The following is a 9194-nucleotide window of genomic DNA, read 5'->3' as shown; positions in this document are numbered from 1 at the left end:
TGAATTATTTTGACTATTTAAATTATCACAGAGTAGTATATATCAAAATTTAGTGAGGATGCTGTTTTTGAATCATTTGATAATCACATCTGTTGTCCTCTGGGGTCAAACTTTATCCTGTCTGGTTTGATTGTTACAAAAAGAATATAAAGTGGATACGTCATTCAATTCTGTTACACTTCCAAGTACAGCTTCATTCAAACACATTAACATAATTTCTTTATTCCATTTGAAGCTCAAGGCCAATAAGATCTCATTCACCATACTGCTTTCAAACATCTTTGATCTTGGATCATTGATGTGTGGGGTCAAACAATGGTCATAACAACAACAATAAAACAGGCAGCACAATGAGGAGACAGGTGTTCTACATTCAATTCAATTTTGTTTATAAAGCACCAAATCACATCAACAGTCACCTCAAGGCGCTTTATATTGTAAGGTAGACCCTACAATAATACATACAGAGAAAGTATGGTGACTAATTTTTTTTTACCATATTGTGCAAATGGCAAGAAAGAAGAGTCAGCTGACACATAGGAATATTTGCAGTAATGTAAAGAAAAACTGATCTGGTCTTCTATCCTTCAATTTCAATAAAAACACTCACATATGCAGAACTAGGGTGGCAAAAGATTATTTCAGTGGCACATGGAAACACATGCCAGCATATCCCGGCATGTGCCGGCATGTGCCACTGAAATAATTGTTCAATTTTTTTTTCTCCAAATGTCTTGTCTGACACTGTAGCAATCAGAATTATTTTCTGAAGGCAAAGAAAAATGCCCAACAAATTTATTTTCCCAAGTAGACCATTACAGCTTTTGCTGTAATGATCCCAATCCGTCCGCGTTTTGTGTTTATGTCTTTCTTTATGTTCAGAGGCAGCAGCCAACAAAGGCATGGAGGGCCCCAGACATCCAGAGACCCCCAGAGAATGAGGGCCCAAGGATGACCACCGCACATCATGGATTCTTGATATGACTTCGGTGAGAGTGACGTCAATCAGGTTGCCTCCCATTCAGTATAACACCTACATCCGGCCCCAGTCTTCCTCTTTCTGTTACCTGGCTTAGGGGCAGCAGCTTTGGCCGTGAGAACCCAGAAACACCGGTGAGTTTAGCTCCCATTCTTCACATAGAGAGGGACCCGTCTGGCCTTATCTTCTTCTTTCTTTGAATTTTAGGTTTACTGTTTTTAAACTTTTAACGAAAGATTTTTTATGAGGGAGGAGAAAATGTAGTGTGTGGTTAACGCGAACGAAGGAGGGCTGCCAGACCGGAGATCCGAAGATGCTTAAATGGCATTTCTTCTCTCTCCTTATTGAAACAATTTAACCGTATTTATCCGAAGCAAAAGGTGCTTGAAGTCCGGACAAGAAAGCTTCTGACTATTTGGCGATCTTTGTAACTTTATCCGACGTGGCCCAGTGGAGTAACACGTGTCTCGGCTGGCTTGTGGCCGAGTGAGGCATAGCAGTAGCAGCCGCCTACTAGCGGCTAAAGCCTAGCGACTGAGTAGCCATGGAGTTGAATTTCAGTTTTTAACTCCGTATAAATTAAAAAGACAATACGTTTTAATAGGTTTTTGTTTTTTATGTACTTTCATTATGCCTACATGCCGGGATGGTTTCCTAATATAGCCGGGCTCAAGATGCGATAGCTTAGTTGTACGAACATGTCTGTTAACAAAACTTGGCGGCTACTTAATAGTAAGCCTAACGCAATTTTTATTTAATCTTGCCCACAGAAACTAAAACAATGGCAAAGGAAAAGACCCACATTAACATCGTGGTCATTGGCCATGTTGACTCCGGCAAGTCCACCTCCACCGGTCACTTGATCTACAAGTGCGGAGGAATCGACAAGAGAACCATCGAGAAGTTTGAGAAGGAAGCCGCTGAGGTAAGAGCTTGTGTATTTACATACATTTTATCCATTTTATCTTGAAAACAGTTGCTCTTAAAAAGTCCAAGATGGCGGCATTGGGATGCCTTCATCTGAGCTCAACTGCCCGGAACGAGGGTGTAACAACCGTGTGTGCATATGCGGGGTGGGGCTTAACGCGCGCAGAGCGCTGGTGGTGAATGTGCACTTTGACAGTCTGAGGCTTCCAGTGAACAGAGAATAAATGCTTAAAACAATCCAGCCTGCGGGCTTGGTTTGTGTATAAAACAAAGCCCACAGGCTGGATTACAGGCTTTGTTTTATATTCAAACCTCTGAATATGACTTGCATACAATATGATTTTGAATTTTTTTTTAATACTTTTGGAAGATCTATTAAACCTAATAGATTGATTAAATGTCCTTTTTTTGGCTCCTATTAATTTGAACACTTGGTGTACTTAAATTTGGTGTGTTAGGATCCATATTGAAATTTCCCATGTAGATATTTGGACTGTGATCCAGTTTGACTTAAATTTCACTAATTTCTTCTCTCTCTCTCTCTCTCTCTCTCTCTCCCCCCCCCCCTTCCCCCGACAGGTGCGTGGTATCACCATCGATATCGCTCTGTGGAAGTTCGAGACGAGCAAGTACTACGTGACCATCATTGATGCCCCTGAACACGGAGACTTCATCACGAACATGATCACAGATGCAGAAGAAGAGAAAGACAGTGATGATCAGATGGAAATAGATTTAGGAGAGAAAGACAGTGATGATCAGATGGATATCGATGGCTAATCAGTACTGATGGCTAAATGAAGGGTTCATTATTAAATCTACAACTTAAAATGAACTGCTTCATTTTGACTTGTTTTGATGAATAAACCATTTTTGTTTAAACATGTGCTATAGTGTGTTCTCCTTTTGCTTGTGACTTCTTAAATGTTTTTTACTAATAAAAAACAATTACACAAAATTACACAATATAAAAAAAAAAATAATGTACAGTGCAAGGTTAGGAGTATGCTTGTGTTGTGAGGTCCCTGCCTCCACTTGATTATGTAATTAACCAGCGGACAGGTACGTTTATATAACGTCTATCATTATAACTATATGTATAGTGCATTTCTTATGTACATTAAGGACCTGGGAGCAGAATTGCTGATGAACTAATTTGAACTGGTCCTGTCTTCCTGGCTCCTTGACTCTAATTATGTCGCACACTGGTTCGCTATCTCTTGCACAAAATCATCACCTGAACACATTATTTAGCCATAAAGTCATCACAACCTCTGTAAGATTAAAGTCAACTTTTCAACGCCGTACAGTTTAAAGTAAAGACTTTCAAAGCAAGTGGAGCCGCATTAAGTACTAACTAATGTCACCTAACTCTGCCGACATGTGACCAAGAGTAAGGTATTCATGTTATTTGATACTGGAACCTTTGTATCGCTACATAAATAAATGAGATAAAACTCAGTACTTACTTTTAAAGTTTATTCTTCAAAAGACATGATGGATTTTTTTAAGTTTACTTTTTTTCCCAAGAAAAAAATCTTCAACTTGGTGTTTATTCGCAGTTGTTAGGGTCACGGTTATGGACAACAGCAAGTTGTTCATTACCGCCACCAACTGGCAAGGAGTGTGGACCGGAATGTCACTTAAGGATTAGAGCCTATAGCCTGATAACTTTTACTTCTTGAGTTATTTCTAAGTAAATCAGTTAAACCTAGTTCAGTTGAATTATATTTAGGTTTTGAATCAGTTGAATCAGAAACAGCAAACAGTGGTCCAGTTGAAAGTGCAGGTGGAAGAGAGAGGTGAGTAGTTTGAATAAAGCGATATCAATTCATTAACGGATTCCACTCTATAGACGTAAACACAGAGCGGACCCGACGCATCAGAATCAGCTTAGTCTTTCCCGTCTTTCTCACCCAACGGCCCGAACACGGACACGCTGTCGGAGCTTAGCAATTCTGATGCGTCGGGTCCGCTCTGTGTTTACGTCTTTTTTGCGCTGATTCTGAGCTGCAGGTTTTGTCTCTCTCCAACCAAAATTCGCCGAGTCAGCAGCAAAAGAAGCAGCAAACTGCGCTTCACATTTGATCAATGTCGTCATGAATTCCCTCTGACTTTTGCTGTTTTGCTTCCACCACGATAAAAATCACACTTCATGCACAGCTCTCTCTCTCTCTGTACTTCAAAAACAGTTTCCCGTCTCAAATCTCTGTTTTCTGCATTATTCATTTGGTTATTACCCACCAGTCTACCGTTGTTTACAGCGCTGTCTTTTTCTTTTTTCACTTAAATGACCTCGGACAAGAAAGCCTAATTTCTGCTGTTCAATACTGAAGAAATTTAAACTTCTTAAAATTATGCAAAATTGCAGAATATTTTTAAGGTTATCTGCTATACAAAGCCAGACCAGGAAAATCTCCTTCATGTTTTTCTGTGTTTTATTCTCAGTTACTTTCACACAAAGGCATCTGCTGTGATGTTCACAATTCTGATGAAGTCTTTGATGTGTATCAGTACTGATAAATGATCAGAATTATAATATTTCTGACTGTCTGAGGCTAAATTGAATCAAATCAGGACTTTGAGAACCGGAATCGAATGGATTATAGAAATCAGTGATGATACCCAGCCCTAGTGAGCAGCCTAGGCCTGAGAGAAGTGGATGTAGCTGTGGGTAACAAGAAAAGATAAAAAGAACTATTGATAACTTTTTTGTTAAGTTAAGGCCTGATCCGTCTGAAATTCATAGCCAGTGCTCTGACATGGTGCCATCAATCTTTGAATGCTGAAAAAGCACAGTGTATCCAGGAAACACATTATATGCTGCAATAAACGCACTGCCCAAGTGTCCCCTCTCCCCACTGCCTGTCAGCAACAGACAGCAGCAAACAAGTCGTCAGAGGAGGCCAAGATGATGATTAAGTTTAACATTTTCTACAATATTGACAAAGCACTTTAAGCACAAGTTTGTTAGTTAATAATTTAGAAATGAATATTATCTGTATGGACTTCCCCCCCAAAGAAAGTGCACATGTAAAACTGCAGTGATAAGCAATGCGGTTGAAAAGTGTGCACCTAACTTTTGTGCCAGTACGCCTAAATTTTTAAAGTTAGGCGTACCGGTGCGCCAATATCTAGAGTCTAGAGTTAGTCTAGAGCCCTGAGCAAATAAGATGCATTGCATTTGACATGTGATTTGCATTCTATATTGGTGACCATCGCAAAAGTTTTTCTATCTCGGGAGTGAGTTCATGTGAGAAAATGGCTCAAGGCTATTGTGTGTTTATTTCGCCGCAATTATCCTTGGTGCAGTCTGGCTATTCACGTTGGAAATTCCTGCGCATTTTCACCTCTGTTAACAATCTCTCCTTCATTTTCTGTTTTAGTAGATTTTTTTATTTCTGTTTTACTAAAGCTGATAATTAATTCAACTAATCTTTTTCCATTGGCCTGGTCTACTAGATATCTAGAGCACTTCGCTCTCAGACTGCAGGTTTACTTGTTGTCACTGTAAAATCTGATTTGTTCCCAGAACTCAAAAAAACTAAGGAAACTCGTTGCCTCAAAAAAATTGAGTAAAGCTTAGCTAAAAATGACTAAATTAGGGCAACTTATTCATTTTGAGTACACCGTACAACCTCATTAATTCCTAGAAGTCAAAAAAACTAAGGAAACTCGTTGCCTCAAAAAACTAAGTAAAGCTTACTTAAGATGACTGTTAGGACAACTTATTCATTGCAAGTCTGCAGTATTAAGAATAACTTGATATTTCTGACTGTACAATACTAATTGTTTACCTACTGACAAACATTTCAAGTTCAACTAAATTAAAAACAATTTCTGGTAACCTGAATATGATTAAAAATAATTAACAACACTTTTTGTAATGATGTTAAAATGAGCCCAACTTTTATTTTCAAATGCAAAAAAGTATAACAGCCAACATACTGGACACTGTTCTCTTGAACAACAAACAATTATATTGCCATCACTGTTATAATCTTACAGTGAAACAAAGTCTCAGATGTAATTATTCTGAAAATAAGTTTAGGCCTACCTCAAGTTTGTTTTGTACTTACATTACTTATATGATCAAAATAAAATATAGTTATTGTTCTGTCACAAATGCAGTCTCTGATTTAAACAACACATTTGTTTTTCATTCCAACACATGAGCTGGAATGTTGTAATATTTTAAGGATGGCTTGTTTCCAGTCCAGGCATTACTGCCTGAATGACTGTCATTGATTGAGGTAATCCAAATGTAAGTGCAGAAGAAAGCCTTTAACTTCCCTTAAGTACAGTGGCAGTGGATGTGGGTTGGAGATGCAATGAGCTTGAACCTGCAGGCGACCATCTTCACTGACCACACCATCTGTGATGGAGGACTCATCTCTCCTGCAAGCAAACAATCATATTTTTTGGAACATGAACTTAATTGCTTTCTTAAAACATTTTTTTCTGCATTTGGTATAGAACAGACTCCAATTTAGACAATCTCAGGCCCCCTCCCCAACGGAGAGGTGACATTCAATGTCCCAATTGTCAGTCTGGATTAGGGATGAGTATTGATAAGATTTTCACGATTCCGATTCTGTTTAACGATTCGATTCTCTTATCGATTCTTTTTTAAAAAAGGAGAACACTAAGGTTGAATAGCTTAGAACTTTGTTTTATATCTTCTCTTTGAACAAGATAGAAATTTAGGAGTAACATGGCCTTACAAACCCAACAATGAGATCTTAAGAGATCCAGCCTACGGCTCTTTAATGGGGTGTCACAGGGTCCCCAGGAAAAAAAAAATTGTAAATGTAAAATAAAAAAATAAATATTCTTCTGTAGCAATAACAAAGTATAACATAAATTATTCTGTAGCAATTACACAAGAATATCCGGAAATGTCCCTGCCTACAATTAAACACATTCACTTACCGAAAATCGGGGGCATCTGCTGTGGTAAATGGGTTCAAGCCTTTTACCACAAGCTTAGTCACTGCTCGGTGACATTCGCCTATCTTGGCCTGAAAGGAGACGCTACCGGTAGACTGCAGTGAGAACTACCAGCATCTGAGCCAGACTCTGTCTGTCTCTCTCATCATGGTCACCTAAATGCACAGTAATGGCAGGTTTTGTAATAAGGCACAACACGCTAACATAATATGCACTGTTAGTTGATTATTTACCTGCCGCATTAACGGGAGAGGGCGTGCAAACGTTACCGCTGCTGCTGGGTGGAGATTCACAAGTCCGGAGCGGAATTAAAAACTTAAAAATTTATTTAAGGTCATTGCGTGTTTTGTGAGCAAATGCTTTTGCGTATTTGTAGTGTTTCCTCCCTTAAATGAAATATCTACTTTGCAAGTTGCCCTGTTGTCATCTGTTCTCGTAAAGTATAATCAAACTTTTGAGCGTTTGAGCCGCCATGTTTCCTGCCAGGTAATGACGCTCCGCAACATGGTGACGTCATTCGTGGGCGACTGGAATCGATAAGGGAATCGTTTGCAAAAATGGCAAACAATTCCAAGGAATTCAAACAGTGGGAACCGATTCTCAACAAGAACCAGTTTTCGATACCCATCCCTAGTCTGGATAGCCCTGACCACCATCTAACATACAATAATGTCATGAAAGCATCATTTTAAAAAGGGCTATGCAAACATAGCCAATAACTTTCATTCTAATGATGTGCAAAATGATTTGGGCACAAAACAAATTTTGCTGTTAGAAAACTTGCAGACTTCACTAAATACAGTGTAGACCCTCTAAACTAAGTTTGGGGGATGTGATCTTTCAAGAAATGCAGACCAAACTGTTGTTGTTTATTTATTTACACAGCATGTCTTGTAGAATTAACTGGAGTCAACAGCAACAGCATAGTGCAGTCATATCTCAAATCTAATAACAGAAGACAGGAAAAGATCAGTGAAGAAACAACTTCCCCAAACCAAAGCACAAATAAAACAATACGTAAAACAGGCTGATCTAAAGTATGATTAAAGTTCAGCCTGATTAATATAAATATCACTGAAAATTGCTAATATATTGGAAAACCAAAATACTTACCACTGAGTTGATGTCTTTCTGTCCAATAGCAGGAGTGCTGGTCCCGATCGGCCTCAAAGACAGTGAGAAGCAAGCAGAGGGAGAAAAAACAGAAAAAAATGAAACTGATTTGATCCTTAATGGCTGTGCAATCATTGTAACATATAGTTTGCTTATGTTGTTAAATAAAGTCTAGATTTGACATTAGATATAGATGCCACAGATGTTCAAAAGCTGCCACAAGGCATGAAAAAAATGGACGTCTCCGGAAATGTCGGAGCATTTTTGCAAATATGTGATGTCTTGATAAGTCTAGCAGATATTTGAACTTTACACAGCTACATTCTCGCCTGAAAATATCTTAAAAGTTTATTTTGTGACCCAGAAAAAGTAATACGTTTTTTAGTGCAGCAGAAATGATGATGGATGATGATGGCAGCAACAGCCATTCTTCTCTGCGTGAGTAGCTTAATGTTGTTCGTGTGTAAGCTAACCACGTTATTACATTAATGCGTGTAAGGTGAACTAGCAAACACCGTCGTAGTTACATGCGGCTGTCTTCTTGTTTGATGGCAGATACTCCCTTCACCCTGGCCAAAAAGGTTAAAATGACCAAAGAAAAAGTGGAAAACAGCTAAACGTGAGAGGTTTTTGGACAAAGTTTGTGTTTTTTCCATTATTTAAGCACTGCTTCCAGCCAAGAGTGATACCATAAACCCCCTATAGCTGCAGAAAAGGCTAACATTGTTATCTTTTTACAAAAAACAGCTGAACATGAGAGGTTTTTGGACCAATTTTGTGTTCTCCATTCTTTAAGCACCGGTTCAAGCACCGTTTAAGCACCAGCACCGTTTCAAAAGTACCGGTTTGGTACTGGTATCTGATAAAACCTAAACGATACCCATCCCTACAAATGCGATCCTCCTTTTCCCCAGACTACCCTTTCTGGGTCACAAAATAACCTTTTAAGATATTTTTAGGCTATGTAACGCCCAAATATCTACTAAATTTATCAAAATATCACATATTTGCAAAAGTGCTCCCACGTTTTTGGAGAGCTCTGTTATCCACCAGTGCGATAGCTGACCGGGAGGTCAAGGCTTCCGCGAGCACAAGTAACTCCTGGCGTATCGTTTTCAACCCCCCTGCGGACGTTTGCTACTCGGGTTAAACATGATGCATATAGTTAGATATATATAGTAAGATTTGGGGGAAACCTGCAGTCAGTTGAGACTGAAGATGTCAC

At 38.9% G+C, this 9194-nt stretch overlaps 1 long non-coding RNA gene across 1 annotated transcript in view; it reads right to left on the bottom strand.

Moving 5' to 3' along the window:
- Positions 1-5133: 5133 nt before the first annotated feature.
- LOC146492814 (uncharacterized) overlaps positions 5134-9194 on the bottom strand; it is a 181421-nt gene continuing 177360 nt past the window's right edge. Inside the window, exon 2 of the long non-coding RNA XR_014872072.1 lies at positions 5134-7307. This is a non-coding gene — a long non-coding RNA (uncharacterized LOC146492814). The remainder of the gene's footprint in view (positions 7308-9194) is intronic.

This window comes from Neolamprologus multifasciatus, chromosome 22, assembly GCF_963576455.1.
Source record: "Neolamprologus multifasciatus chromosome 22, fNeoMul1.2, whole genome shotgun sequence".
NCBI classification, from domain to species: Eukaryota; Metazoa; Chordata; class Actinopteri; order Cichliformes; family Cichlidae; genus Neolamprologus; species Neolamprologus multifasciatus.
The sequence above is the reverse complement of the archived record's forward strand: the minus strand, read 5'-3'. Positions and strand labels throughout refer to the sequence as shown.